The sequence below is a fragment of the Barbatula barbatula genome (assembly GCF_947034865.1).
Source record: "Barbatula barbatula genome assembly, chromosome: 15".
In the NCBI taxonomy this organism is placed as follows: Eukaryota; Metazoa; Chordata; class Actinopteri; order Cypriniformes; family Nemacheilidae; genus Barbatula; species Barbatula barbatula.
Genome location: NC_136778.1, coordinates 16422020 through 16445502, shown reverse-complemented (window position 1 = coordinate 16445502; position 23483 = coordinate 16422020). Strand labels below are relative to the sequence as shown.

General features: G+C 39.1%; 1 protein-coding gene across 1 annotated transcript in view; it reads left to right on the top strand.

Moving 5' to 3' along the window:
- The first annotated feature begins 202 nt into the window (after positions 1-202).
- The window catches only part of ralgps2 (Ral GEF with PH domain and SH3 binding motif 2), an 86799-nt gene continuing 63518 nt past the window's right edge, over positions 203-23483 (top strand). The window contains exon 1 of the mRNA XM_079474000.1: positions 203-359. The gene's annotated coding sequence lies outside the window, so the exon portion shown is untranslated. The remainder of the gene's footprint in view (positions 360-23483) is intronic.

The window sequence follows — 23483 nt, the reverse complement described above, 5'->3', positions numbered from 1 at the left end:
TCTTGATGTGATGAGGTCAGTAGTGTCATACACATGATGCTCAAGCAAGCAGTCCTACCACTTAAAAAGCAGTGCTGCAACAGCCGCAGAATATTAACACGCCCCCTTTAGCGCTCATGAACCCCCGTAGCCCTGCCCACTCTCCTCTCTCCTCCAATAACAACGCAGCATCATCACACTGAGCCCGTAGCCCCTCCCTCTCGCGGTTCAACGGACGGGAGCGCACACACTCGACTCTACTGCTTCTGGAACGTAACAGGCGTGCGGCTGTTGTTTTATTTTGTTTATATAGTTTGTTGGACGATCGCATACACAACCGAGTAACAATCGCCGCGTCCTTGCGCAGGAGCTCTGAAGTGGTGAGTTTGACGTTCTTAATCTGCTATTATAAACGGGATGTTAGCTAACTGGCTACAGCAGCACGCCTATGATCAGATTGTCAACGACTACGCGCTCCGACCGGCGAAATGCTGCCAGGGGACTAAAGATGCGCACTGTTTGGGAGGGAATCCGTGTGCATGTGTGGGTTTTGCATAGACTATGTGCAGTTGGAGGACTTTTGCACGATTGGTGCTCGGTTCTGCTGATAAAAGGCGACGCTTATTGCGGCCGGTGTTGTAATCTGCAGGATTAAGTTTATTCCTCAGTAGTGATGGCGGTATATCGCTGTGAGATAACGGTTGTTTGTCTGAGGGGGTTTCAAATGCCGTCCACCCCACCCTGATTTGGGGTGTGTCCCACAGTGGAAACGGATAGTTCATATTTTCTTTCTTCTTTAAATCCTGTTTTACACAATTTGCCATTATAACGGTATTTTATAATACAATACAGTTAGTAGATTATAAATTGTACTGCAAAAGTGTGGAAAATTGATATTAGCCTGTCGTAAAAGATTATGAAATAATAGGTATGGTATATATCGCGAGCTGTCTCCTAAACAACATTTTGGGCTGTTGTATTCTAGGTTTACTCCAGATTCAGATGTGGTGTCACAAAGATTGTGAGAATACAGTGAATGTGTTTATACTGAAGCAGCAGGCTGCATGTCAATAACATTAAACACATGCAGTCTCACTGCTGTGAGCAAAAAGACTCAAATGGTGTCTACTTCAGCACTTATTGATCAAATATGGAAATGAGGCAGCCTTTCAGGGGTCATTCTGGTTTCTTATACTGAATGGAAGTATTGTTATGTGATAAAATCACAATAAGTCAAGACTGTGTTAAGAACCCTGATATTTAATCAAGGAGTTTGCCTTTGGCCGTTAAAATAGCTTGTAAATCTAAATTGGTTGGACCACAAAGTGTTTTTTTTGCAAGCTTCCTTATAACTATACTGTGACAGTTTGTTCCTTTCCTATACCCTAGTTTTATAAACTGTGCTGTTCTATATGTTCTATAAGAAAAGTTCAGATATGGTAAGGAACGTATGATACAGGTGTCTTTTTCTCTGGTTTAACACTATGGTGGTGTTCAAGTAGCAGAACTATTTATTTTCAGTTAGTAAGTGTTTATAAACATAACCTTTTTCCTATTATTAAGCATTTCTTCTGTATTAACTTGATTGGGTTGTGTTCTAAAATGTCAAACACCAGTCATAATGTAAAAGTACATTCTGGATTCTGAGTGATGCAGGGACAGCTTTCTTTCTTAACTGAGAAAATTAAAGAAAAACTACATCCAAACATAAAAAATACAGTCTTCATTTCTTACTCTGGGCAGGTTTTTGAAGCAGAATTGACAATCATGTATTTAAAAAAATTGTAAAATATTTCTGGCTGTATTTTTAAAACTGTGTAAGTAAAGTTGATCTTTTGCCTCATTTACTTAAACTGTAATGCTGCGTTCACACCAAACGCGAATTGCGCGAATCGCACGAATTGAGTGTTCGTGTGATTCGCGCGAGGTGAAAAATCTGAACTTTGTTGAAAATTTGCGATGTGTTAACCAATCAGGAGCTTGCTCCAGTAGGGCCGTGATTATGACAGCGAGTGGAGGTAGAAATCCGAAACAACAATGAAGGACTGCCCCTCCAAGGATCTGATGGACACAGACACGGCACTGAACGAGTCTACGTGGTTCTTCATCCTTCCATAGCACATAATGCGCAGCTATCCTCTCAACAAAATCCATGTCAGCCATTTCGCAACGAGACTGGAGCCGCCTGGCAGAAGCCCTTCCCAGCGTGATTTACCGCGTTTGGTGTGAACACTATAACGCATTGTCCACATGAACGCGGGTATTTTCAAATATTGGCCATTGGTCCACACGCAAACTCCCTTAAACCAAACCAGGGTGAAGAATTTTAGAAACTCCGGTTTCAGTATAAAAACCGCGCTTCCGCGTCTTCTCTCTTTCCTGTGTTCGCATGCGCTCTCTTTCTCTATGTGCTCCGTGTGTGTGCGAGTCCTCGGTCCCTACCAATGAGTTTGGTGCAGTGTTTGCGTTTGTGTTTCAGACCCCTCTATTTATTTTTTTAAATAAATAACAGTTTTGTAAAAAATCCACGCGTTTCAGAGAGGCGGGGAAAAGAGGAGATGCAAACATGCACGGTATGTGGAAAATACAGCATTTTAAACCTTAAATCATGTATACACATTGCATTAAATAAAAGAAAAGATAATATTTGTTTTAGGCGTGTCATATGACCCATAAGGTTGAAAAACTAGGGCAGGGTTTTGAGACAATTTTGGTAATTCAATTCGATTCTGATTTATATAGTTTCAATTTGATTCAATTTCAATTTGATTCAATATCTAAAATTAATTAAATACACATTCACGTTTCAATTCAATTTTATTTATATAGCGCTTTTCACAATTTGCATTGTTCCAAAGCAGCTTTACAGGGGAAAAACGAAAAACACACACAAAAAAAAGGGTAAAACACAGAACATGAATAGTTTAACTTGTTATAAAAAAGACCTAGTAAATAATATCTAATGTCAGCATCTCCTGGTGGTTTATTTAGCATATTTTGCATTAAGTGAATGCTTTGCTGAAAAGATTTGTCTTTAATCTAGATTTAAATTGGGCGAGTGTGTCTGATCCTCGAATAGTGTCGGGAAGGCTATTCCAGAGTTTAGGTGCTACGTATAAGAAAGCTCGACCCTCTTTGGTGGATTTAGTTATTCTAGGTATTATCAAAAGTCCTGCGTTTTGAGATCTTAGAGAGCGTGATGGGTTGTGATAGAAACTCTGTTAGGTAGGTAGGGCCTAAACATTCATTTTATAGCCCACACAACTGTTTTGAATTACTTTTTACTTTATGTAATCAAACATGTTACTGTCAAAACAAAACATTGTAAATCAGCAAGAGTGAAATCATGAACAACTTGAATAATGGCGCCATCCCCTGGACAAGAGGCGAAATACAGACAATGTTCTCTGAGGCACGTGCATTAAAGGCGCAGTTTGTAACTATTTTGCAATAAAATATCCCAAAACCTCTTGGCCAGTATATTTTGTTCAGTTGAGTAGCTCAAACGTTTCCAACTGTTTGTAAATCGTGAGTAAATTGGCCTTTTAACCAGTGACACGGACCGTGTCTGGCAGTCGCCTGTCAATAGGGTCAGATCCGCCTTACCAAAGACACTAGATGGAAAGCCTGTAACCTTCAGCGGAATGCAGGAAAGGAGACTAGGTAATATAATTGTCTGAGGTGCCTCATGTGATTCGTGTACGCCTATACGTTTTCTCCAGACCTTGCATCTCCCTAATAACACAGTCTCTGGCATTACCCTCGGTTTCTGCTTTTACTGCCATAGAAACCATGACAACACTATCTCATGAACAAATGTGAAAGTATTCATTTTTGGCGTCTATCAAGCAACTTTCTTGTTTTGCGCAGTCATTATGGAGCGCAATTATTCTTTACTGTTTGCAGCTGGTTCTGTCAACAAAGACATACGTGTAGACCAAAAGACCCATGAACAGTTTGGGACAAGAAGAAATAACCGAGGGAGATCAAACTAGGATCAATATCGGTGTGGCATTTCCTAAATGGAGAGAGCTACGCGACAAATTTTAACCAGACAGAGACTCTGATCTCGAATGTGTTTTACTAGATAGGTGAGCAACTCTTAAGATTCCTTTACTGACAGAAACGTTTGATTATTATATTGATCAACAAGCTTAGTCTTATTGTTTGAACGTATTTCTTTATTTAGCACAAGTGTCATGTATATATTTACTGAACAAGCAGTGATCGTTTTGATATCATATAAATAGTAATACATTCATTTTAAGAATGATGTCTGTGTGTCTAATTCATCAGAATCAGAAAGAGCTTTATTGCCAAGTGGGCTTGGACACACAAGGAATTTGCCTTCGTGACAGAAGCTTCCAGTGCACAAACAGGTTAAAAAAAGTGACAAGGCACAGGTAGCAAAATGTATATGTGAGAGACATACACATTTGACGAAAGGACAATATTAGACAAAAAGACAATAGACAGAATACTTTATGTACAGATGTGCTATATAGAAAGTTATGCAGGGGGAATGTGAATAGCTGAATATTGTATCAACAACATGTTTAATAAATAAGTATATATAGTTGTGTATTGCACAGTAGAACATTTACTGTGCATGAGGTAGATGGCCTGAGGGACGAAATTTAACATCCCCTTCACATAAAAGATAGCAGTTCATATGATTGCAGCCCCTCTTTACAGCTAATTTAGTGAAATGTTGTTTGTTATACCGTATCTTATAAATAAAATGACCTGTTATGTTTCAATATACAGGTTTGTGGCTTCTTTTAATTTTTTTTATTCACCATTGTAATAAGGGGTCGACGATATGCGTTTTTCAGTGCCTATGTTGATTATTACAGATCAAGTAGCCTGAAAACCAGTATTTTGAACCGATATTTATGTCTGGTGTAAAAATTAAGAATAACTAGTTTTGACAAAAACTTTGCCCAAAAACAATGGTTACTACACATTTACTTTAGGAACACCATGGTAAACAGTAAGGACAGAAAGAACCAATACTCGTCAGAAAAAAGGCACTCCACTTGAGACAGTCGTGATTCTTTTAAGTGGAATGTAAACCTTTCCTCTTTGTTTGACGAAAAATCTTGCTGTTTTGTTTTGCCATTGTTTGGGGTAAAATGGAGCGCTCTGTGATGTGATCACATAATGAGCTGATGCGAGGGAAACTGTACATGGTACATAATCAGAGAATATTAATTGGACAATTTCAAAGTAGACACTTCAAGCTTTCTTTAGACATATGCTTTACGTTTCTATGATGAGTATTCACAGTTTTAGTCTGTTTTAATGATGCGTTTCAGAAAGATGCATGCGGAGAGAGACCACTGAAAGCACATCCTGTATATTTTCACCATTTCGTTCTAGATAATGAGTACAACCAATCACAGTTTAGAATCATGTAGTAGTCATATTTTATGTCCAAAATTACCGGAGTTTTTAAGTCTTTCTTCGCTGTAATAAATAAAAAGATGTGGTGGCGCGTTAATACATAAAGGAAAACACTTATTACAGATGCTGTCCACAGTTACTCACTAAAATCAACCGACTGTGCTTACATGTATACTTGCCAAGACAGGCATTACAACATTTATGTGTGATAAGTGCCGAAAATTGCTCTGACACTTGTTGCGAGCAGTTTGAGTGGGGTTTGCCACTCAAAATTGCACTGACAGAAGATCGTCTTTTGGCATGACTTAAAATAATGTGCAAATGCCTATTCCGTCAACTGATAAGCGATCACTAAATCAGCTCAAGCTAGCAAATGCTTTCAGTACGAGAGTGCAATCCTTTCAGGGTCTTCAGCCTTACGCGTTGATTGGCCAGTCTCGTGATGAATCAGATGGGCGGTAGGCGGGCATTGCTCTAGGCTAGAGAGTATTATGTTACAACAAAGGAGGTCGCATTAGGGCCAAATAGCGTGTTTCACAATTAAATCAATTTATCGGCAACTTTGCTTTGAATGTCGATAATCATAAAAATGCTTAATATTGACGTTGATAATCGCCCAGGGTCATAATCGGTCAACCCCTGATTGTAATGTGATATTTACGGACCTTTTTTCGAAAAATCTATAGGATTTGTTTTAAAGCTATAATCATTGGAACATCAGAATCAATACCCAGCCCTAAAAATCATGTCATCAATCTCAACATTTATAAAACTTTATTACTTTACATCATCCATAAACGTTATTTCTCATTCACCTCTGATTGATTATTAGTGGTGGAGTTCAAGACTACATTTCCCATTATTCCACGCTCCTTCACAGCGTTATCAAGCTACGCTGTTGTTGTTTTGAACATATCTGTTTTGAATGTGCACCCTCTAGCGGCGGATTTTATCGAATAGATCGTTCTGCTTGTTGAAGTTGTAGATCAAATAAAAACGAAGAATAAATATTTTTTACCCAGCCCTACGAAAAACTACAAAGTGTTGCTTTAAAAAAATCTAACCTGTGGGATGATTCAAAAAACATTTCTGTGGTGTCATTATAGCTCAAATGTTAATGTAATGCAAATTTTCCCGAGCCTTTCTTCATATAAATTTTGTACAACAGCATGTTCCATGTGTTTGGCCAAACTGAATTATCTGTTAATTGAATTACAAATTATGCAAAGGTTACATTTTCCTTTTCTAAATGTAGTTTTGGTTTTATGAGCGCCTGAAGAGTTAGTTTTATTGCATTGTCTTTCTGAATTGTTTACCGTCTGGCATTGCTTTAATCCTCATAAATAGTCCCTCTCTTCCTCTCCTTGTCTTCTATTTGAGATCTTGCAATCTGTAGGTAAGAAAGCTTTGTCCTCTTCAAACTCATACAAGGCAGATCCTGGTTCTGAGAGCCGAAACGTTGCTCCAGTCCAGCTGTTTCCAACACTGTGCAGGCAGGTGGGCTTCACTGTCTTAGTATCTTTTTGTCTGCTGATCTTCACTTTCCTTTTTATTTCCATTCCTTAATTATTCTAAGTAGTTAAGGCCAATTTGAAGACAAATTGGTTTGAAATGTCCTATTTGTGGCTTTGAGAACAGTCAGGCTACATGCTTTTTGCTCAGCTAAGAAATATGATCATTTTGTGAATTGGGACCCCCGCTCCACAAGGGCCTGCCTTTGCTCTGTGTGTGTGTGTGTGTGTGTGTGAGAGCGAGATTCATACGGCCTGCTCTGGTTTTCTTCCCGGCTCGAGTTACAAGGGTTTTTCTGAAATACTAGATGAGCCTCGCAGGATGGGTGTGTGTACACTCGCTCACTTGAATGAGACTTCATGTTTACGTTTAGCTTATTCTGTAATGTACGTAAATCATGCGTCTATGCATCTTGTATTCGGACTCCATGCAACAGTGTGGGTTTTTTAAGAAGAAAGGGTGTCTATTTTAAGCTACCAGGGTCAGCTGAAGCCTTTTTCCCAACATCTGTTGTTAGGCCATGCATATGTGTATGCATTCTTGCACGCATCTGTCTCTGTGACTATTTATGTTTGGGTCATATAGGTTCGTGAGGTTAAACGAGGAGGACTGTTTCATTAAAGTAATGATCAGGGTGTCTCTTGGTATGCATAAAGACAGCTGTTTCATTAGCCCACTGCATCGTAGACGCCTGTCATTATAATTTCCTTTTGTGTGCCGAGTGCAGCAAGGCAAGTGTATAATTTCGAGTGCTATTCTGAGACCTGTAGTTATTTTTCAGTGAGGCAACATCGTGTTCACTTTGCTGAGATTATTGGTCAGTTTATTTTAAGTGGTCTGTTGTCTTTTATTTTGAGTGATTGCATGTATTGATATTGTAAAACCACCTGTTTTTTTTTGTTTATTTTACTTGGGTTGAACACAGTGACCATCAATGTATCATGATGGCGCATAAACATGTGTACAGTTTTGCGGAAACCCCCATATCTCAGTTAAGGAAATTGATCTCTAGGGCCCGTTATAAACTACATTCTTTCCCCTTTCACTTTATGATGGGAATTACTAGTCTCTGTTCTAAAATGTTTTAGGGGATACTTGGATAAGTGTAGTGTACTTTACAAATGATGTACTGGACACTATGCAGTATGCAACCATTTAGTAGGAACTAGGGGTGGGCGATATATATCGTCTGCGATAATATCGGGATTGTTGTGTTAACGATGTGCAAATTTTCGTTATCGAGTATTTTAATTACTCTGAAAAAACACGCATTAAAACTTCACACATTCAGAGGCTGCAGCAGGGCGTCACGTGATTGCTGTTGTATGCATACACGTCGTCATCTCTCTCACAGGTTAGCGCATGGCCGCGTGCATGTTCAAAACCGGTTAACGAATGTGGTTATGCTAAACATTTGACAGAAGGAGACAACATGCAGACACCCAGAGCCTCGCAATTTACTTCAGATGACTTAGTTGCTAAATGTGGCTCAACCTCACTTGCATCGAAGTGGTTCGGTTTTGGGAAAACTGATGTGCGCAAAAGACGGCACTCTGCAAAGTGTGTAGGAAACATGTTGCTGTTAAAAGCAGCTTGACGACCAACCATAGTAAGGAATACCAAGAGTATGAAAAGATCCGAGACTCCGCTGCCCGAGAAAAGTCGACATCGGCTAAGGTACCTGCTGCACAACACACGCAACAAAACTTTAGCGGAGTCGTTTAGCGGAAATGTGCCTTACGATAAGAAAAGCAACAGTGCCAAGACATTACAAATGCTATCACCAAGTTTATAGCAAAATAAATGCTGCCGATTCAGTAGGTGGGGAAAGTGCCAAGTCGAAATTATTTCAGCTCAACTACCCTCCCCAACTTCTATCATATATTATAATTTAATCTTGCTTGTATGCTGAACAATTTACATTACAGCAGAGGTGTACAACTGAATGTTTACTCAGAGTTCGATGTTCTTACACTAATTCAATTAGTATTATGTATGTCTTTGAATTGTTTTTACTTGAATACTTACATGTTAAAGAAAATAAATAAGCACTGTTTTCATTCAACATTGTGCCCATTATTATCATCAGTGATTAAATAACTCAGACTTTTAAAAACACATTTTTAATGGATATCGTCTAATTATCGTTATCGTTAAAATCGCCAAAAATATCTAGGTATAATTTTTTGTCCATATCGCCCACCCCTAGTATGAACTTGAGAAGGGTTATATCATCTCAAATAAACACGTAACTGCTTGATACTAAACAGAAGTCGTTTCCTAGATATGGCCAAATCACACTCATGGCATACTGCACAAATACTATTTCCAACAAATAGTAGGCCGTATGCAGTAGGCTTGCTGCCATAGTTGGTGTTTCCGGTGATACACTCCCCAATCGTTTTTTAAGTTTTATAGCAATAAAGCACTTAATTCAGTTAGTGACTACAATAATGCGCCAGATCCGTCTTCTCAATTTAGCTTTGCAGTAAAGATCAGCAGCAGGTGTCAGATTTAATTTATCACGTGAGAAGAGATGACGGAAGATTTGGTTTCAAAGCGAAATGCAAAAGCACCTATCTCGAAATATTTTGTGTGCAGTGATTATTTGTGAGCGAGTGTTGTACTGTTTTGTGTATTTTTATTAAGAAAAATAATGAGCCCATCACGACTGCATTTTCTGCCCCAAATTCCCAACGTGCAACCCCGGTGAGATCGGTACCACCGGTGTTTTTAACACGCTGACTAACCGGTGGGAAAATTCCGTCACTGCAACATCCCTAATATGCACTGCAGTAAACCATGCTGTGAACAGTCAAGTCAGCTTTATTTATATAGCGCTTTTTACAATTTTCATTGTTACAAAGCAGCTGTACAAGAAAAAATGACTATAAGTGATGACGTATTCCGCACTCATGTATTCCGTTCCAAACAGCTATGGCCTATTCGAGAGAATGACAGCAACAGAATGTTCGCTTGCTATCAGGACTGCTTATTTTTGTAACCGAGCTCCTCAAACACACAGGCTTCCACTCTTGTTCTCGATTGACGGGGCTGTAAGTAGTTGCCAAGGTAACTTAAGTGCCAGTCACGCAGTTGGCCCACAGAGGAAGTCAGAGGTGATGAGGGCTATCAAAAGTGCCTTGTCTATCTGCCAAAGAGACTGCTGAGACTAGCTACTGGAGGGCCCATATGACTGCTAAAATGACAGAAGACATTTTGTTTTTTTACAATTGAACTAATGCATTTTTATCAAATGTACATTTTACTTTTATCAAATGTAAAATAGTCTTCGTTGTCATCTGAATGTGTTCCCATTGGTTCCTTCTATCTCTATTGTAGAGTAGAGATCTTTTTCTTTACTGTTGTCATCTCATGTGAACGATCCTTTAGATGAGATACTGCTTTGGAAATGTTATAAACTTGTTTAATCTCTCGATATAGATTTATCTCAGACACTACTATTATGATTCAGTGATACCATTCATTTGTTTGTAAGTTGGAGAGAGCACTTACAATGGCATGTGTGGGTGCGATTTATCTTTAACCTTTCTTCTAGATTTGGTCACCTTGTATGGTCAGCTAGTGCGTTTGAGGCGTACACTCCTGATCCTTGTTTGGTTATGTGTGAGATTTTGGCTCTATGATATAACTTTGAAACACCCTGATTTTTGCTGGTGTCTGAGAGTGAGAAGACTGTAAAGTGGTTGTGATGTTGGAGGCCTCTAACTAAAGAGAGTGATTGTATGCAGATGTTACATGGCACCTTGTACCATGCCAACAGTGTTATGTGTGTGAATGTGCCCGCAGCTGTACATGACCTATATCTAAAACGCAAGGTGAGAGAGATGATGGATGAAAGAGAGCCAGTGAATAAACCTTTTACTTTGAAGTTTAAGACGAAGTTCAGTATTGTGGGTTAAGGTGATCTAGAAATTAGCCATTGGGCAGGTTTTGAGCGTTGCTCGACTGTGTTCTATTGGCTAAGGTAAGTCTCTGTCACCTTTCTAGCAAACCTTAAAAAAAGAGCATTTTTGTCTTCAATGTGCACAACATTGTGCTTACAAATAATATTGTGTATTAGTTTTAAAATGCAAAAACCATTGTATATTCAATGTGTGAATATTATAGGCCCATACGACACACAATTTAAATCCCTTAGGCTGGTGCTTCATGACTGCAGAGATTACATCTCATCTGGTTGACCGAAACAAAATGCACGTTTCCCCCTCAACAACTTTGAAACGTGATGTTTTCGGAAGAGATCACACTTGAGCACAAACCATGTCACAGTTGAGCAAGCATGTGAAGCTAGCTTCCCCTCTCTCACCACACACATGCACACTTTTTACATGATTGCTTACAGCTGTGTGGTGTGTTTGTTTTGGCATGCACTTCAGAGGGATGGGAGTGCCTCCTCTTTCTTGTTCGTATGCAAACACACTCACACGCTCACACACACCCAAAAAACTTGTAATCTTTGGTCCATTCCCGCCTGTCCTACATAAAATCAAACACGGCATGTTATCCACATCGATTCGAACCGTGTGTCACGCTCCTTTACATAACAAGGTTTCCTTGGTGTGCATGAAGATGTTGGTTGTCACAAATTGCATTAGCATGAACCTTTGATGCATTTTCGCCATAAAATGGCAAAACAGCATACTTGAGCGTGATTGGCTGGCATGATGCCTTTTCCAAGAGGATGGTTGCAAAAGTTTTTGTCAGTCTGCTGGGAAATAAATTTCAAAGTTGGTGCAGTGAGCACGTCCAGTGAGCGATTCCAATCGGTGGAACGTTTTTGGCAGCCATGTTTGCAACGCCTCTGGGCAGTTATTTGCGTCATAGTCCTATCTACTTGAAGGGGGGAAGGCAGATATTTTAATTAAATTCAATTAAACAGCATGTTTGCCATCAGTAACTAAACAATACATGAGCTGTACCATAACTTTGGTGTGCCACGCTTAAATTGAGCAAAAATTACTAGCAGGGCTCCAGACTGCCACAAAAACAGTCGCATTTGCAACTAAAAATAAAGATTGCCACTGGGGACCATACATTACTAAAAAAATTTCCAACAGAAGCGCCACAAAAATTATTTACCGAATGCCAACAAGAGAGAGCTGTGCGGGTAAACCTTACTTCCTAACCCCAAGAGGTGCTCTAGCGACAGACACTAGAGGTCTTTACTTGTAAGAGCGCCCGACTCCCATGCCTCGTAGCAGGAGCGCTCTGCTCTATTTTTCCACTTTCCTGTGCACCAGAGCCAATTTTTTGTCTATTACTTGATACACCACAGATCATTTCAAATCCATTCAAAGAGAGAACAAACGACATGCAAATTATCTTGTTAAGTTTTATTTGAAGTTATTTTAACACTGTGTTCGTGAACTATGGAAAAATGTCATTATTACAAACTAGAAACAACATAATAACGTATTAACACAACCCCTTTTTTGCATTAAACAACTTGGAATAAAATCTTTATGTGTGCAAAACTTATGGAAGGGAAGATGTACATGCAACAGGATAACTAAAAGTAAGTCATTTAAAAATTTTAGGCAAATGGCTCCTAAATAGATTTTTTTTTGTCTGGAGCCCTGTGAGTATTATTATTATTCACACTATGAATGATAATAACTATAAATAACAAAGCAGCGTCCACACCAGCTAAAGTAATTATGATAATGTTATGTTAAGTGTTCCAGAGAAGAAGAATTCTTTAATTTAAAGGATGAATGATATGACTTTGGCGCATATACAATTGTATGTTGTTCCTTTATGAATTGTATTATTCTGTTATACACCACGTTTAGAAAGCGATTGGTCACTTCTTCTAGGTCAGATGGCATCTTACTATCCTAGGCTGTTTTTGGCCTGAATAAGCTGCCATGTGGACCAAACTTTAAGCCACCGTCTGGCTTCTAAAAGCTATGTTATGGAAACACAGGCCCTATAGTGGAGCTGTCTGACATGTATAAGTGTGGCACATGTGGAGAGTGCGATTTTACTAATAACATGTCTATGTGGATCACCCGATCTTGGCATCGTTTGGGTGCCAGAATGCATACGTCAAGACTGTTTATGTCGTCTGTCTTTTTATGTCATTTATGCTTTCAAGCATTCAGATTTACAGTTAATAAGGCTATATAAAGCTATAAAGTGTATGTCAGACTGTGTGTTAGCCTGTGGGTAAGTCACAGCTCCTTCCCATGAGCCTCTCTGCACTCTGCTGTTCGCCATATGGAGATGATGAACTTGGACTGTCCTTGTGCTCTGGTTTCTTTAGTCTTCTCTTTTTTTTCTTTTGTCTCTGTGAGGCTGCATACTTCATATCGTCACTCTTCCTAAATCATCTTGATCATTTATGTTATTTTTGTCGTTGTGTGTGTGTCAGGCAGATTATCCTTCAACTGTGTTAAGTCCACCGCACATTAGACACTTAATAGCTTTGTGTGGGTATGTGAGAGAGATTAGTCTTCTCTGTGTTGGGTTCTTCGCACTTTCCCATCAGAGAAGTGTGCAGTTCATTAGGTCGTCTCCGTTTACTGCCAAAACCTCCACATGTGTTCACACACAAACACCTTGAACGTATATTAGTGAAGACCGCTTTTATAATGTTTTCACACTAAAATGTTGGTGTACAGAGAATGTTGCAGACTCTCCTGATGACGAAAATTGCGTCTTGCAGGGGAATCACGATGCCTGCCCAACTTCGTGATGGCCATCGGCGATGGACGATATCATCATCTATCGGCCAAACCCTAATTGATAACCGTGATTGTTTTAAATATTGTATTGGTAATATACACATGATAATATCCTGCATAATTCCATGCTGGTATACTCTTCAACATAGCAGGTAGCAGTTTTGCACCCTTTTAACATTTTTAAGAGCCACAATAATTTTAAACTCTCTCCCTCCCTACACTTGAAAAGACAAAACTAAAGCTAAAAGAAGAGCTTGACTAATAGCATTTTTTTTTAATTGTAAATAACAATAGATAATATTGTTGTCTGTGAATTCTTGTGTGAGAAAATCTGACAATGTCACAGACCTAGCGTCACATTTATTTTGACATTTTCAAAAATTGTGGCCCTCCCACACACGCGAAACAGAATTGTGGTTCAATGTCGAGGTTTCAGAACTGTCAGAGAAAAATAATATGAACACAGGGCTACACAATAAATCGCGATTGCCACTTAATCGTGCTTTATTATCTCTCATACTGTTTTTGCATTGATAGCATGCAGATTGGGAGTTGAGGCATGTGTACTTTCTCAGTTCTTTTCCTGCCACTGCTGGTAAATGTCCTAAAGTTTCTGCCTAAAAAGCATGCACACGTACACACCCACACAACCACAGAGACTGTTTTCTCCTAATGGGAATAGGTATATTTTGAGAGCAGAGTAAAATGCCAAAAATCTCTCTGGCCTTTTAACTAACACCCCCTTGTAAAGATTTTTGAAGAAAAGTTCACCAACAATAAAAATCTAACATTACTGCAGTGTCTTTAAAATCTGTAAAACTTTGTTTTGTTCTTGAGGAGGTCTGTGAGAGGAAGGGCAATGGTACTGAAATTGTTCATGAAACGTCTGTAGAAGTTGGCGTAGAAGCGTTGGAGGTCTTTAACTGTGGATGGTCTTGGCCTGTTGCGTACTGCTGCCACCTTCCCCTCGTCCATTGTAATGCCTTTCTTTGAGAAATGATAACCGAGAAAGTGGATGGATGACTAATGGAAGCTGCATTTTTCTGCCTTGAGGTAGAGGTGGTGCTCTTGAAGGCATTGAAGGACCTCCGCAACATGGTGCTGATTGTCTTGGGGTTTCGAAGAGTAGATGTATACTAGCACTGTGGAGTGCAGAAAGTCTTTAAGTACCTTGTGCGTAAAGTCTTGGAAGGCAGAAGGGGCATTGGCCAGTCCTTATGGCATGCGTTACGAATGTGTTTTTCCACTCGACTCGGTTAATACGCACTAGATTGTAAGCACTGCAGAGGTCCAACTTGGTGAAGATGCATGCCTCTCTTAGCTGTTCCAGGGCTGCTGGCACGAGGGGAAGTGGATGGCGGAATTGAACAATGATCTTGTTTAGAGCCCGGTAATCAAGATTCCACAGAAGACTTATGACGAAGGGTATCCAGGTAGGTTTACAGGTGAGTATCACAGGTTAAAGTGTTACCGTATTCGAGACCAGACAAAGACTCAATCTTCCGTGAGACGACTTTTATGTGGGTGCTGAGGAGTTTGGGAATGAGAGGCAGGTGCTCTCTTTTCAGCGTTTTCTTGTTGTTCCTCCGAGGCTTATAACTGGCTTCTGCCTCGACACGTCACTCATAGCCTCTGGGGTTCTATCGAACAAATCTCACACTAAAGAACCGGAGTTACACATAATCTGTCCTGCCGAGAGATTCAAACACTGTGAGCTTGTCTTTGTCCTATGTGGGAAGTGGGCAGGCTGTGAACGAACACATACTCTTTTCTATATTTAGTTAGTTCAAATAAATGTTTAGAGGCTATAACGGATCCTGTCTGAGCCTGTCATGCCGCATCGTGTTTTTGTGAGATTTTGTGACGTTTTCTTTTGTATTGTTCTGTGTTTTATTTATTAAAACATAACAACGTGGATATCTTAATTTGACATTGTATTTGTCTTTCAGCTTGACACCCGTGGCTGAAAATAAATAGATAAACCATCAAAATTGTACTGGCTGTGACAGTGATACTTTGAAAATGTGAATTTAAAGTCACCATGAAATCAGAATGTATAGTCACAGATTGAAGCTTTTCTATGCAAGTTTACAGAATACTTTACTCTGGAAAAAGAGCGCCGTACTTTAGCTGTTAGCATGTTAATTAACGCACCATCGTTAAAGCTAATAAAACTAAATGTTGATGGATGACTTGTCGATAAATCACCGATCACGACACATCCCTAGATAAGTGCACGGTTATAGCACATATTTACTGTTAGTGCTTTGAAAACATAGGCGTGAGAGGTCTCAAGGAGAACGGGGCGTGGGGCACAGAATTGATACAACTGTTTGTTTAGTTGCAGCTGTTTCTTCTTCTCACACAGACAGACAATGAAACCTTGTTCAGCGACTGTCAGATGGAAGGGGGAAAATACAGAATGATAGAAAGCGGATACATTATAGTTGCTGTCAGGAAGGGATTGTATCAAAGCTGTTTCAGACTGCAGTTTTCTTTGAGGTGGAACAGTTATGACCTTGACTTTTTGTCGGGTTTCACAGGATCGAGGTTTAGTGAGAGTAATACACAATACATATCTGTGTTGAGATATTTAATTAAGTATATTTGGTATTGCACAACATCTCAGACCTTTTAACAACCATATTCTGTAATGTGAGTTCCTAACAGACAAAAAACAGTCAATGGGACATTTTAGGATGATTTACATTGACTTCAGATCACCTTTGTGAGTAAAACATTATTATTGTTGTGTAGGTACAGTAAATTATACATTTATTTAGCCTGTGTGTTTGTTAAATATAAGTTAACATAGAAGCCCTTGGTTTTCATATTGTTCAAAAAGCATTTTTTTAGTCTAAATTTGGTTTTGTGTAGTTTTGTACATCCCTATGGCAGGACTTTTTAAGCTCAATCCTAATACTGGGTGTCTGTTGTAAATAACTTCTCTCTCTCACACACACACACACACACACACACACACACACACACACACACGCTTTGCCCTGGTGACCTGCGCAAGAGCAAACAGAATTGGGTCACGAAGAGTTTGTGTTCCACTTCAATGAGCTGAAATCTTAAAGGGGAATTTGCAAGCAATGGGCATTTTTAGGTACTTGCCTCAGTTAAATAGCACCTGACTGAAATAAATTCAATCTCAAGTAAAGGTGGTAATTTCTTATGTCCAATAGTTTCCAGACTTTTTCTGTAAATGTCTGTCTATATTGCACTTCTAGGAGAATTCAGTTTATTAGCTGCAGTTCAGCTCCGTTTAAAACGTAATTTGTTGGGTTTAATCTTGCATTAAAAGCCCTCGTGCAGGGTTGAAAACTATATGTAAAACAGGTCACGCTACAGTGCTTCTGCTAAATTCATTTTGCCATGGCACACCACCACACCAAAAATCGTCCCCACCATCTCCCCACTTGAAGCTGCGTTTCCCATTAATTTCGGATTTATCCACTCATTGTTGCTAAATTAGCAACTCTTTCACTACATTTAGCGACTTGTTTAGAAAACTGGTATAATGACAAACCTAGCATCTAGCATACTAGCATACAAGCATTCTGTTGTCAGTACAGCGCTAGGTCTCACTTTCCCAGTGCAGGGATTGTCTTTCTAGGAGTTACCTGCAGGGAGAAACTGCACATTCAGTTCACCGTATAAAATATGTAAAAGAGAACTGCTTTATTGGGCAATATGCTTTATTAAATACAGTGATCAGAGAGTAGAATCGAAATTGGTCTGAAGTTGCCACTAAAAACGATGTGATGAAATTACAAATATGTTAACTAGCGTGTGACTTCATACAGCACCACAGTTTCACAAAATCCTAGTGGAAACAGTGCTGTTGTTTGTTATAATGTTCTTTCATTACGTCATCCATGAGCCCCTTCGGATTTGACTGCCAACAGAGGGAAAGACAACAACTCTCATCCCCAAGCTTCTTCCCAGCATCATCTAGCTACGCCTTATTGTTTGTGACCTATAGCTGTGAAAATTACATATTGTACTCGTAAATGATGCATGTTTGGCGCTATATAAAACATTAGAGGATACAGCACTAAAAGATTATCACCAGAAATGGTAAAATGGAACGCTCTTTTTTCCTGGTGTTCTGCTTTGTGAATAAGTCATGGCTGAAGGCCGTTGTAGGACACGAAGCAGAGTGCTTGCAACCCCTTCAGCAGAGACTTATCCATAATACAACTCTAGCCTCGATTACCTTTTATAAAACTGTTAATACACAATTCAAATATTAATCCCCTCAAAATTACTGATGTAACTTTAATGAATAGGCATGTGAGTGCACATGGTTAAGAATCAAATTCAGCAGGAATCGACAAGTGTGCACGTGCTGACGGTGGCATGTCAGCAGTCCAGTAAGTGGGCAGCAGCGGGCCGTTTGCCTGTGTATGTATGCTGATAGAAGACTCCCATGGGACAAGTGCAGCTGGCCTTAGCCCAGATCCGCTGCCTTGTCTATTCACTTTTAATTTTTCTTCTCTCATCTAGCAGTTTTTGCGCTCCCTCCTATGATTTATTACACTGGCTTGACCGTTCATGTTCCTCTACAAGCTGAATTCAAAAGCCAACAGGAAACTCCACAGGAAACAAGGAATTTTAAGAGGAAGAGGCAACCACTGTGGCAACCGGCAGCAATAGGAAGAGGCTTATAGCCTTAATGACTGACACAAGGCCACTGAAGATGCACACAAGCATGTGGCCAAGAGCGGAAATTATGAGTTTATTTTAAGTGTTTTGGTGTGTGAAGGATATCAGATTAATGAAACCATATTATCATGCCCAAGGGACAGGGTTTGGCTGGTACTAAAGTCCCTGCAGTTAGGTGCCAAAAGAATGCTTTCTCAGTCAATGGTCATTGAAAAGTCGCTGTGCATTCAAAGAATAAAACGTTTTCTGTCACAGCTCAGCATAGTCACTGGTGGGACTATGAATGTTCATGTAGTGCCACCAGCCAATCAGCACTAGCTACTTACATGCAACTAAATGATCCACTTGTAATCTGATTGATGGCTCAATCGTCCAGAATTTTTACATGCATTTAAAATGTGTTTTTTCCCCAAGATTTGAAAGTGGAAGAATGTTGTTTAGCTGTTGATTTTTAGGCTATGCAAGGTTATTCAAGCTAGTTTTTGAATGGCCATTGAACTGGTTTTGTTATGCAAAACTGGCAACCCTAGCTTTGCACTTGCACAGAAGTTCTGTTCGGAATATCATTTACATGTATATGTAAATGCATTTTCTAATAGTATTGCAACATTTTGGGGACATTTAAACAGCACTACAGTTATATCTGGCCTGATATGAAAGGTGTGTGTGTGTTTGTTTTCTTGATCACCCTACATCACCATGTCATCAACATAGTCAAACAGATTTGAAGTATTTTAAATGACAAACGAAGAGAAACTAATTTAGAAATCAATACTAGGGCGTTCAAAAGGAAGTCCTGACCCTTCAAATTACTCTGACTTATTGAATATTGATCCACTGATTTGAAGTAGAGTTTCAGATATGGTTGCCATGACAGCATGTGACCATTAATAGACATGTCAGAGTTTAAAGGTCATACTGGTGGATCAGTTTCCAGCCTTTAGTAAAGCTCCAGGCTTTGGGTTCTTCCCTACTCACAGGACCGAAATGACATATGGACCCCAAACTATTGACAAGGCTTTTGGTATGTTGTTCAGTCAAGCTGTCTTCCAGCTGGGTGTGATTAGAAGAAAATCAGCAGAGGGTTTAGCCAAACAGAACACATTCTTCCAGGATCGCATGGTTGTTTTCTGACAGCTCGTCAAAATCAAACAAGCCAACATGCAGCTCAATCACATTAACTTCAACGATCGAACTCATCACTAACCCCATAGCTCTCAAATTTATTTCAAATTTGTCATATCAAAACATCTTGCCAAGTTTTATGTCTAAAGCAATTATGCAAGACAAATTCACATGACATGCGTTGTAGCTGGAAGTTGTTTTTTGAATTCAAGAAACACACCTCTCTGAAGTTAACGCTGTGGTTAAGAAAAGCTCTAAATATTTTCACGTTATATTTAACACAGCAGTTATAACCCGCTTGTAATAGTTTAAAGCTTTTAGTTTTCTTAAAAATGGCAGTTGCTAACATGGTTTTTTAATGCAGCTAAAGATGTTGTCGGGGACATTAAACATGATCACACTGACAAATTGGCACAAATCTCAAACAATGTGGAAGGAGATTCAATCATGAAGTTACTTATCCAAAAACCTGTTTTTAATCACATTTATTACATGGCTCGTTGGAATGCTTGATTCTGATTGGCTTATTTTTTGTGATTACCGGCTGCATGTACATGATCCCTTATAGAACATTGTTCTTGGAGGTTTGTTTGTGATGACATTGATGTTGAGCCATTCTGGTGTATTTGGTTTTATAGCCTCATGTTAGTTTTTTATTTATAGTGATTTGTATTTAGTGTTCATTTTCATAAATGATGTGTTCATGTGTGAAGGTTGACAAAACGTGTTGGTATCACTAATGTGTTTTCACCATCTAAAAGCCTAAAAAACTTGTAATTTTTGTTGAGGGAACCAGTGTGCTGCTAACCTCTGGGATCGCATCTAAAATACAGCATCCCTGCAGCACTCTTTTTTGAGAGCAATGACTTTTTGTAATATCGAGTAATCAAGCAAAAGTTACAATTTGCTTCCTGCCTGTCAAATCCTGGCCCTCCCAGTGTGAACACCTATTTGGGATAGCCCAAAATGGTCACCCAGTAGTCACCCAACAGCAAACTCATGAAAAAGTGAGGTTGATTTACAGAGAACAAATTTGTCTCATTGACACTCCCTCTACAGAGAACTTCACAGCACTTTTTCAACCAGCATGAGTCACTTTCATATTTTCATTCCACACCTCTATTCTTGACTCCTCAGTTGCAAGGCGACGTCTCTCAGCTGGGACCTCACAGTTGCTGGATAAAAAGAAACAGCACAGCGCATGTGTTAAATCCACATAGACTTTATTCACAATCATTTCATTGTTTCACACGCTTTCATCTGCTCTTTCTAAATTGTCTCAAGATAACTCCAGTTGGCCCTCAGGGCCAGTGGGAGACAACTGCGAGACATGCATGAGCCTGAGAAAGGACAGGTACAGACAAACATAAAACATAGCACATAAAACATAGTCAAACAATCAGAGTAACAATACCCAGCTAAAAGTTGGTGTAGAAAAAAATTGTCAAAATCAAGCTTTTCTCTAAATCTAATCATGGACAAAAGTGTGTAAGTCTTAGGTGCAAGTGGAGAATCGGGGATAGAATTCAGGGTTTAATTTAATTTTACAGTCCTTATCTATTAAAATTCTGGTAACTATATGCACATAAAATGGGTTAGGTTCAGGGCTGAAACTGAATTACATTACCTGTTACTTAGGAAGTACATAGTACGTCAACGTTGCCCACATGATTTTGACTGACTGGCGCAAGGTGGCGTCACGTGTGAATTAGCATATTCATGACATCGCATCATAATACTTGCATTTACTATCTAAACTGTTACACACACTATGGTACTTCCGGTAATAAATCTTAATGACCAATAAAGCTGTTTTTGTTTACATATTTTCTTTGTCAGTCATCTGGCATAAAAGAATAATTACAGACAATGGTTCATGTTCCTATGTCCAGTCAGTAACTCGACAGGTTCATTCATTCATTCACTCACAAGTAAGCTGTGGTTTGTAATGTGGTGTTTCTCCCTGCCGCTCACTGAATAACAGAGCAGACACCAATAAAGAGAGACGATCCTGTGTCAGGAAAGCAAGATCTCACGGGGCAGTACCGGTGACATTGTTCCACTGATTGAAATAATTTTTTTTTCGAAATGATTCCATGCGCTTTTTCTGAAGAAAACATTTGGTAAACACTGCAACACTGGTTTATACGCCTTTGTGTCCCCGCAACGAGCTAGTGCAGCAAATAACCAATGCAGCAAAACATCGCAAAATAGACATCGCTATGTTTTTATGAAAAGTTTCCAACATTCGGTTCATTTTGAAACTATGGCGGACTGTTGCGGGTCGCCATAGCCTATGTAACAAATGGGAAAGACTGTCCTTCGCTGTAATATAGCCAATAGACCCATAAAGCACACATGTATGGCAAACCTATCATCAGCCTCGCACATAACACCATTTGTCAAATTCTTTTGCTTCTGATCGAATCTCTACCAGAACTGTATGGTGTGACCTTGTCTTTTTATAGTCTCTCTCTCGCTCTCTCTCTCTCTCTCTCTCTCTCTATCTCTCTCTCTCTCTCTCTCTCTCTCTCTCTCTCTCGCGCTATCTCTCTCGCGCTCTCTCTCTATCTCTCTCTGGATGATAATTAGAATGCTGGCAGGCTGGTCATTTCTCACCTCCTTTTCATACACACACATATACACACATACAGTCTGCTGTTTAACAAGCTACCCACTACTGTCTCTATGGGACATAAATTATAAACTTCAGTTACCTTTACATATTTGGGGATGATTGCATTTCATGGACTGTAGCTGTTTGAACTCTCTCTATTTCTGTCTCTGTGGAGATTTTCGGCTCATCTCCAAACATCTCTATCCTTAAAGGTGAACTTTTTCAATATTTTCTCCTATTTCGGCTTAATATAACTTTATGTAAGCCATTGGTCAGCCAGTTGATTGAATTAAAAAAGTGAGAATTTGTATCACTTTCAGACCGATTAGACTGTTTTTCAGCCAGATCTCATGGAAATTTGTAACTACTTTATGAAGTGGGCAATTTGTATTAATTTGTACCATGTGAGTAGTGAGTATAAAAATATCCATTCTTTGATTTTAAAGAAACAATATTGGTGAAATCCCTGAATAGATTCTTAATGGGCATGCCTCACAGAATGTTATCTGTATTTCTCCTCATATCCAGAGGATGGAACTATTATTAGACTTGAATTTTGAAATCTGTTTTTTTTCTTCATGATTTCACATTTACTGTTTTAAATTTTTGACAGTAATGTTTGGTCACTCAAAGTAAAAGTAAAGTCATTCAAAACAATTGTGTGGGCTCCACTATTAAATTGAATGTGTATTTCATTAATTTAGTTCAGCAGGGGGTTTTTAGTTACAAGCAATATATTTAAATATGGATTCCATATGGAAAACTAATATTTTAAATGAAGTATAACTTATTGATATTATGTCGAATCTAAATTGAATCTAATCTAAATTGAATCGAACCATATAAATAAGAATCAAAATGGTCTCGAACCCAGCCGAAAATAAATAGTTACGCATTTGTTTGCACATCTCAACCAGCCCAGCAAAGTCAATTTAACCAATAGTCTGAGTTAGACTGAAGATATTATATGTTTGTCAGGCCAATGGCAGCATGGGGAGGAGAAACCTGTTTGGAAACAAGCATTGAATGTTTTATTACTGCTGCAAGGTTTCTAGCTTGGGTTATTGCTGAAAATCTAGCAGATAATGTTTCATCAGACAGAAACACATGCCCGCACACACAAACAGTGTGAAAAAACGTTGTGCTGTTTTGCATGGTTTTTTTTGTGGAGGCTGATGAAAATCCATTTTCTGTAAGATGCTTTAGGCTCATATAACTGAATCATTTTATTGGCAGTCCATGTGCACGCATACAGTTTCTCATGCCTGAACATTTCTCATTTACTTTCAGTTGAAGAAACATGCGGCTTTTTGACAATGTGTCCTCACTATCCCTCCAAATTAAGACACACTAGATCACACATGGCTGGATGACATTTAAGGAAGAACATATTTAAGGCAAGGCCATTCAACTGTGTCACACTTGCTCCTGGCTATTTAGAAAAGTGGGATTCTACACAA